Here is an 8675-nt window from a genome sequence, read left to right on the forward strand (position 1 = left end):
AGCAACAACAACGAACCGAGCAACAACAACGAACCGAGCAACAACAACGAACCGAGCAACAACAACGAACCGAGCAACAACAACGAACCGAGCAACAACAACGAACCGAGCAACAACAACGAAGATGATAATGTAAAGGAAATGTTTTAGGAAAAACGAAAAGACATCAGAGGGACATTGAGCAGAAGCTGACATTAAAGCAGTACGTTCGAAAGTCAGAAGTCCGTTCAGCGAGAAAGTTACTTCAAGTCGTGGCCACTCGCAGGGCTGGTTACGGAATTCAAGCTAAGCGAGTGTCACTTTTGGTTAGTATACCTCATACAAACAAGCAAGTCTTGATAACTCACAGGGTTGTGTGATTAACGTAACAATAACATCATAAACAGCTATTGCAACAACGGCAATAACAGCAACCCGCACACGAACTTCAAACAATACAAGAAGAAACAGCCGCTGCAAGAGCGGCATCATCGATAATGCATCAGCAACAACAAACAGCAACAATATAACAAAAGCATTAACTGCAACACAATGGAGCAACAAATAAAGCAAAATAGCAAAAACGACACTAATAAATATTTATAGTATAAATACACAGGTGATTATTGAAAATCTCGCTTGCTGATTGGTCGAGTAACTCAGATTATCACACGATAATCACCTCCAGCGATAATCCAAAATGGCGGGCAGCCGCTTTGTTACTGTTACTGGAAAAAAAAAAGTCTTTCATCTTCTTTTTTTTCCTTTTTTTGAAAGAATCACCTGTGTATTTATACTAAAACAATTATTCACCTCAGGCTCAGTGAATATCGGGAATAATAACCTCAACTTCGTTTCGGTTATTATGCCCGATATTCACTTTGTCTTCGGCGAATAATTGTTAAATATTATGAAAATAATACAACAAAACATAAAAATGACAAAATAACTGCAGCGATAGTAACGTAAACATAAATAATAATATTCAATGATGAAATAACACTACAATCAAACAAAACTAAAAATGAACTGCAACAAAACAGATTAAACATTACAGCAATCAAAAATCTCTTGAAAACAAGTAGAAAACACTCAAATTCTTAAGTCTATCTGTCTATGGACATCGTATCGGTTACTAAATGCAAAATGGTGGTAATAAATACAAGTACGAATGCCGAAGCTAAATACATGTTTCATGTTTTCATTTGACTCTTTTAGTGACCATTATAAACCACTCTTATTTTGTTTCTATGAGTATCTTACATGGTGTATAATGCATTATGGCTCTGTCACTTAATAAAAACGACACTCGTATCTTTCTTAATGCAAGATGGTAATAAATACGAGTACGAATGCTAGAAGTTAAATACATGTTTTCTCATGTTTGTCATTCACGACTATTTTAGTGACCATTGTTTCTGAAGAGTATCTAACTAACACGATGCATAATGCATTATGACTTTGTCACTTCATAAAAACAGATAATTAAAAGAATCATTAAGATATTACCATGAAAAGATACGGATATTTAGCACCAGTGATAAGGACTTTTGTCCATGGCCATGGTAACGTTGATACGACTTTCTATTTACAAAGGAATACTCTTTAGTTACTTTGAACGTAAGGTTTTCCAACCTCTTGAGAATGAGTTCGTTTGAGTTATGTCAAAGTTATATATTCCCAAACTTTACTGGAAAATGAACGAATTATTGTCAAGGGAATGCTACGTGGCCTGAAAAATGAAAATATTAAGGAAGTATTTTTATTTTATTTGAACTCAGTGTTGTGCATGTGAGACCGTGTGAGAGCTATCTGCGAGCTTTAAAAAGAGAGAAAGATAAGTCTAACACACAATGAAAAGATAATAAAGTACGAAGATGGCACATCACAGAAGATAAGTGAAGCTTTTGTTGTGTCACTGTTATTAAGTGCTCGTCAGTTATCTTCAATGTCATTACTTCACAGCAACCATAACGTCTGACATACTGAACGGCATCATCATCTTCATAGCCATGGCATATTTTGCTAATTTTCAGACTGTGTGTATTATTCCACATTAGATCAGACTCGATCAGTTTTCTGTATTCTACTTTTTATGTGGTAATGCTGTCAAGTAATCAAGTCGGTATCAGTTAATTCATTGAACAATACGAAATGGCTCTAAGCGTAAGACAATTACCATTTTTAATAGTTCGACGTACCTTCAATTTTTTTTCGCAATCATGAAACGGACGAACGGACGAACGGACGAACGGACGAACGGACGAACGGACGAACGGACGAACGGACGAACGGACGAACGGACGAACGGACGAACGTTTATCGAAAAAAGGAACGCTTCCACGTGAATACGAGGCTGTTAAGTTCAAAAAAGTAGTTATTCGAATTGATCGCCAACAGTAGTTAGTCGAAAAAGCAAGAAATTAAGTGGATTACCTTAATCGGAACGAAGATCGAGTTTTTAGGAATTTTACGATCTGGATCGGATAACACAAACGTTAACCGTTTGTTTTCAAACCGGGTTTTCCGGGTAAATGGTAAGCACCCATGATCTTAACTCTGAGATAATGTTTCTATCAACAGATAGTAGACAGTGGAAATGCTAAGTAGACTATTTGGAAATACTTGTATTGTCTGAGGGCAGAAAGCACTGACACCATCTGTAAGATAATGCCGTCTATCTCTTAACGCTCTAATCGTTATCGTAAAGCAGATCTAGACGTTAGATGACCGATAGTTACAGATAACAATTCCGATGTAAAAAGTCACGCTTTTCTAAAAATCATTTCTTGTGTGGCCATGATGATTAAAATAGAGCTTTTAAAGAAAGTGGAAGGAAGGAAGGAAGGAAGAATCTTTAGGAAAGGAGAAGAGAAGAGAAAGGAAAAAGAAAAGGAAAACGAGAAAGTAATAATTACCATACATAATTAAAGTACCTACCTTTCATATTGCGTCCCAGTCTCCGTCCTTCCAAAATTTGCAGAGATTACATAATCTCGTGCCCAGAGGCCTTCAGCGCCTTCCTGCTTTGTCATCAACTCCAGGAAAGTCCGCTGCCCTAAAAGGCGGAGGACTCTGGGCTCGAGATTGGACATTACATTGAAGAACCTTGTCTTACCTTAGTTATTGGAGGCTTAGTACGATGGTTCCTCAATAAGTGTTTCAGAGCATGGGATAGAGAAACGGCTGTAGCGTTAGCCTTGTTACCTTGACACTCCTAAAAGTTAGAAAACGTAATAAGATTATTTGTTTAAGTTGTATCTATATTCATTCGGTCTTCTCATGCGCAACCGTTAAAGAAAGAAATGATATTTTAGGGAATGACGCATGGTCTCAAATGGAAAACATTACGCCCACCAAGGTAAAGAGGTCTATTGCTAAACGTTTCAACATTACACAGCGCGCGTTTTTAGCCGATAAAGGATCTCGGTAAGTGTCACTTATTTGTCTCTAACCTTTCTTTGATATTTTTTGTGATGCGGTGATTGCTTGGTTTCCTTGCTTTGTCGTTTCGCCTCGACACATGATTCAGTATTTTTAGATTGGTTTTCATGAATAATGCAGGAAGCCACAAATTCTTTTGATCTTCGCGCTTCATGGTAAGATGGAAGTTTTCCCTGTAGAAAAAAATAACAACAACAACAACAACTTTATTGTGTCCAAATAAAGTAAACAAGACGCCCTATAGGCATTCACTGGGTTGCCTGTATCACACAAGTGGCCTATAGTACAGCTGAAGAAATTTGAATGTTAGCCAAAAGATAATTGAATGTTTCACAGAAAAGAATCATTTCGTTTAACTCGTGTATATGTTGTCAGTCAGAACAATTAAACAATTTTATTATCTTTTCATCATCCTAGCTTTATTGGAGTTATATTATTTACTGGGGTGACTGGGGTGGCTGTTTATTTTCCTTGTTAGAAAATGCAGGAATTGGTTTTTTAAAAAAATGAATTAAAAAAAAAGAAAAAAAAGAAAAGAAAAAGAAAAATCTCATATGGATAAGCTGTGATTCGAACCCACCAAAATAAATTCAAAAAAAGCGATTCAACTTTGCCATACCCCCGAGACATCCGCAGAGCTGAGGCGGCGTATGGACTTCGGACCTGACGGCGATTAAATCCTTCTGCCCTTGGGTGTATGAATTACGCAAGAAAATGTTCTAGCCGAAGCATCAGGGGAGAGACCAGCCGGCCCCCAGACCATATCGGCTAATCCCTTGCATCTCTGCCACGCACGGAATCGGTTGAAAATATAATGTTAAAAAGTCTAGTCTATTCGGTGCATTGTTTTCACGGCTATTGTTATGCTGATTCACCTGGAACCGTGGTCCAGTGGATAAATCGTTGTCGTTCAAGATACTGAGTCAAGCTCGTCTGAGGAGAGTTAGCACTTAGATGGGTGACCTAAAAATTAAACCTACTCACGCTTTTGCTCCTTTTTTCCGGTTTTTTTTCTTCATATTTTTAAAATTATAGAATATAAAATAGTGAAACTTTTTTATTTTTGAGTAACCTATTCCTGTCTACCCAAATCCGTCAAATTGAAATCTAGCTAGCAGAGGAAAATCCCTCAAAAAAAAAAAAAAAAAGAAACTGCCGGCTATTTAGTATTTTCATATACGAGTGCCTAAGAGAATTCCAAAATACTAAATGGCTAGCAGTTCCATTTATTTTCATACGATAATCCATACTACGATAACCAAACCAAACTTAAAATTCGACCAAACCTTTTTATGCTCGGGTTTGCACTGAAATTCAAGACCTCGGGACGCAAACCCTTGCCCTAGCGTTTTCACCTTTATACAACAAAATATATTTAACAGTAATAAGGAGACAACTATTTAACAAATCGCACTGTACGTATATACATGGTATACCATTCTTTTTATCTAGTTTTCTAATTTTTTGTTTCCTTTTATTGTAATTTTTTTAAAAAATAGTAAAATTGAGGTTTTGAGAATTTAACCCATAAAATTTAACATCAAATTTTGAATCTTGAACGAAAAGGGATTTTTTTCTATTTTTTCTCCAAAAGTGGTCGCAATTTCGTTTTTATCAAACGACCACGTTACTGTCGCTCTACTCTAACCATGAACTCTCGAGTTTGTCAACCAACCAGATTATTGAATCACTAGAATTCGAGTTACATGTATTGAAAGGTTATAAAAGCTATTAAAGGAGATGAAATGATGAAAGAGGAAGAAGAAATAAAAGTATATTTACACACAAAAATAAATTTTAAATTTTAAAAAATGGAGTGTTCACGGTTAGAGTACGACAGTAAAAATCCCCACTGACCTTTTTCGGTGTATAATTCAGGGGCTTTTCTTGTTGTTTGTGATTTCCAGACCGTTTTTCTTGTGGTAGCGGGTGGTTTAAGCTGACCGTGTGAGCAGTTTTTCCATTACCTGTACCTGCTATGGCCGATCTCTGGATTCGTTGGAAAATTTTACTTCGCAGTTTTTCCTTGATGTCACTTTCTTCCTTGCTCTGAGTTTTCTTGATCTTAAACTTAAGCGGAGAAATTTGTTTTTCTTTTGGATGTTTTTCGTTTTTATGCATAGTCAGCCTGTAAGTGGGGCAGGTTGGCTGGCCTGTATGGGTGAATGATCGCGACAGTTCGTACTTCAAGTCGCGTGTCATCTTGCTGGTCACGCAATGACTATTTTTAGAAATCTTTTTAGGGCGGAGTTCAGTATTTTTAGAAGTTGAACTAGAGACCTAAAAGTAAATCTGTAAGAGTAATTATCAGTCATCAACCGGCCTTCAAGTGATAAAGATGGGATAAAAAAAAGTAGTCCATCAGCTTAATTATAGAACTTTTAAACATATCAACAAAAATGAAATGAAAAAATACCTTGAAATGAAAATGAAATGAAATGAAAAAACTTATTTGCCAATAAGTATCTAGTCCACTAACGCATACGATCTTAGGGTCTGTCACGCAACGTTTCCATTCCAACGAACGTCTCCTTAATTACTTGAGCAGAATATTTCTTCCCAAAAATTTAAGTGAGGTTAGCATATGCCACCTACATCTGGTGGCCGGCATCTTGTGGCCCCACACGAATCTGGTGGCCCCTTGGCCATAACTCCGGAGCGAAGCATGCCATGGTTACGAAACTTGCTAGCATTGGTGAGACTTGTGTTGTTATCATCTGAATACGTAACATATGGCGTGACGTCACATATCACGTGACTTAAGAACCGAACATTATCGCCGATATTCGCCATAAATGCTATGGTAACGAAACTTGGAACAATGGGCGAACCTTGTCAGTGTGAGTCATCTGACCACGTGATATGACGTGACGTCATACCCCTTCTCCAAAAATTGACAAATTTAAAAATCGAGAAGGTTTATGCTGATTGGTCAATCCAGACTATCGCAACAACAAAAAAAGGCGCTTATAAAGCGCATGTGCCTACTACTTTTTGGATAGTAAAAAACTCTAACTCCATTTTTTCTGGTTTGTTTGTACGGCCATTACATAGTGAGTACTAGTAGTGTCTACTACTTTGTAGTAGGCACTAAAAACGGCGTCTCTCGTATGGAATCTTTTCAAAATTATGGCCTAAGTTCTTAGCTTATCAGAAACGAGCGATTGAAGTTTAAATTATGAATCAGAAACGATATATTTTCGTAAACCTTCCTTCAAAAGTTGCGTGACAGACCCTAAGAACGTCATCCAAATCACCAAATCTCGTACCCCGATGATGTCCATTTTTACTCGGGCTACCTGCAAGGTAGACCGAGTCTAGGTTTCGGTTTTCTATTTATCTATCTATCTATCGACGTTGTCGAAAGTAAGCCTGCGATGCTCGGCGGTCTGCGGTGTTCCCCTGCAAGTATGAAAACGAGGCGGGTTACCACAAGTCATGTGGCTTGCTTTGCTTTTCGAAGGTTCTGTAGGTCTTTTTCCTTTTGCTTATCTTGCTAGCTGCTTCTCGTGCTTTATCTTGAAAACTTATTGGAAAGTAATGGCGACTTGCTGTTCTGCTGAGGCGCTCAAAATACATACAAAAGCACACGCCGTTCGCGGTAGACCCACTCTAAGGCCGCGGTCACACTGGAGCTTAAATGCTGGCTAAATAAATAACACTTGTTTGTTTAACCTGTTCTATACAGAAATGCATGTGTGACCGACCTTTACCTCGATTATGAGATTTCATGTAATCCGAGTCGAAAACAAATAAAACTACAAAAGTTCCGAAGCTTAAGTTAAGACTAGTTCTTAGGAGGTTAGAAACGAGCTAAGTAAACGCTTTAATGAAGGAATAACATCTTGGCCAATGAGCGAAGAGTAGTTTGTTCATCTGATCATTACTCACTTCGGCACTTTCCCGCGTTTTTTACCTGAAGCTTAAAAGTTATCATGGCTACACGCTTGCTAACCGGTACAGCTTGTCTGAATCGTGTATTCTCTCGCTCTAGCTCGGGACCGACTAGAGCAACAAGCTCTTCGAAAGTATTTTTTGTCATACGGAAATGTTCTTTCCAGTACATGGTTTGGGAGGCGTTGTTAAGCTGTACTTCGAACCAGCCAATCTGTGGCCGAGGTAAAGTCCAAAATCGCCTCTCATGGCGTCTAGTTAAATTTTGATAACACAGTTGCAGAAATACGAATGCTGCTGTGTTCTGCAATAAACGCTGCCTACGATAAGCAAAATGTTGCTGTAGTACTTGAAATATTCGCCTTCTTGTTTGACGTCTACGCAAACTTTGGTTTTCACGTGAAGTTACAATCGTACGCCAGATAAACAACAAAAGATAAATGTTCATGTCGGGAGCATGAACTGAAATAACCTTAGGTGATTCGCAAAGGTTTATGTTTATTTAACCTATAATAAGACAAGCCATTTATCTAATGTGACCACTTTGTTCTTAATACCGTCTTAAGATTGTTAAGATCATAATCAAAAGAAACCCATCTCAAGCCTATTCAGTGGCCCCAGTGTGACCGCGGCCTAAAAGATGTCGAGCGTCAGTTTCGAAACGGGTCGTTCCGCGAACTCAAAACCCAAAAGAATACCAGAAAGAATAATACTCAAAGCAATGCCAAATATACTCAAAGCAATACCAAAGAAACTCAAACGAATACAAAGTCAAATGTACTCAAAGTTACTCAAAGACACTCGAACGAAAGAACAAATACTAACTCTTTAGTAAGCAGGAACTTCATTGACAAAGAAGATGAGAAAGACAGGAAACTGAATATCCCAAACAACATGGACGCCATATTGAAATCTTCCAAGATAACATTTAATGCGTTTCCAGAATCAAGAAGCCTTGGACATATATCATTGACAGTGAGGATAAGTCTTTTATTTATTGTATTTCGTTTACGATTTTGAATATATTTTTCAATACTCTATCGTTCTTTGAACTATCAGTAGCGAGTGTGTTGATCGCTGCCCTGTGCATGGTTCTTGTTGTACATTTCATAAATACCTCGACCAAGACTTTCGTAGATTCTTTACAAAATGACTGCGATGTGTTTGAAAAAGCTGTACAATTATCTGTATTTGTTTATCCCAATAAAGAGTCACATTTATTAGAGGAATGCAGGTCTCGTTATGCTAAATTTCATATTCATCAGTATGTTGAGCACAAGCCTCGTGTTGTTTCGCGTGATCGAGAACCAAGTAGAGTCCCAGTTAATCGACTCACCCAACTTTTGCACAAAAGCAGA

The sequence above is a fragment of the Actinia tenebrosa genome, unplaced genomic scaffold (genome assembly GCF_029948245.1).
Source record: "Actinia tenebrosa isolate PJP-AT-01 unplaced genomic scaffold, QUT_ActTen_1.0 PGA_scaffold11__36_contigs__length_13525064, whole genome shotgun sequence".
In the NCBI taxonomy this organism is placed as follows: Eukaryota; Metazoa; Cnidaria; class Anthozoa; order Actiniaria; family Actiniidae; genus Actinia; species Actinia tenebrosa.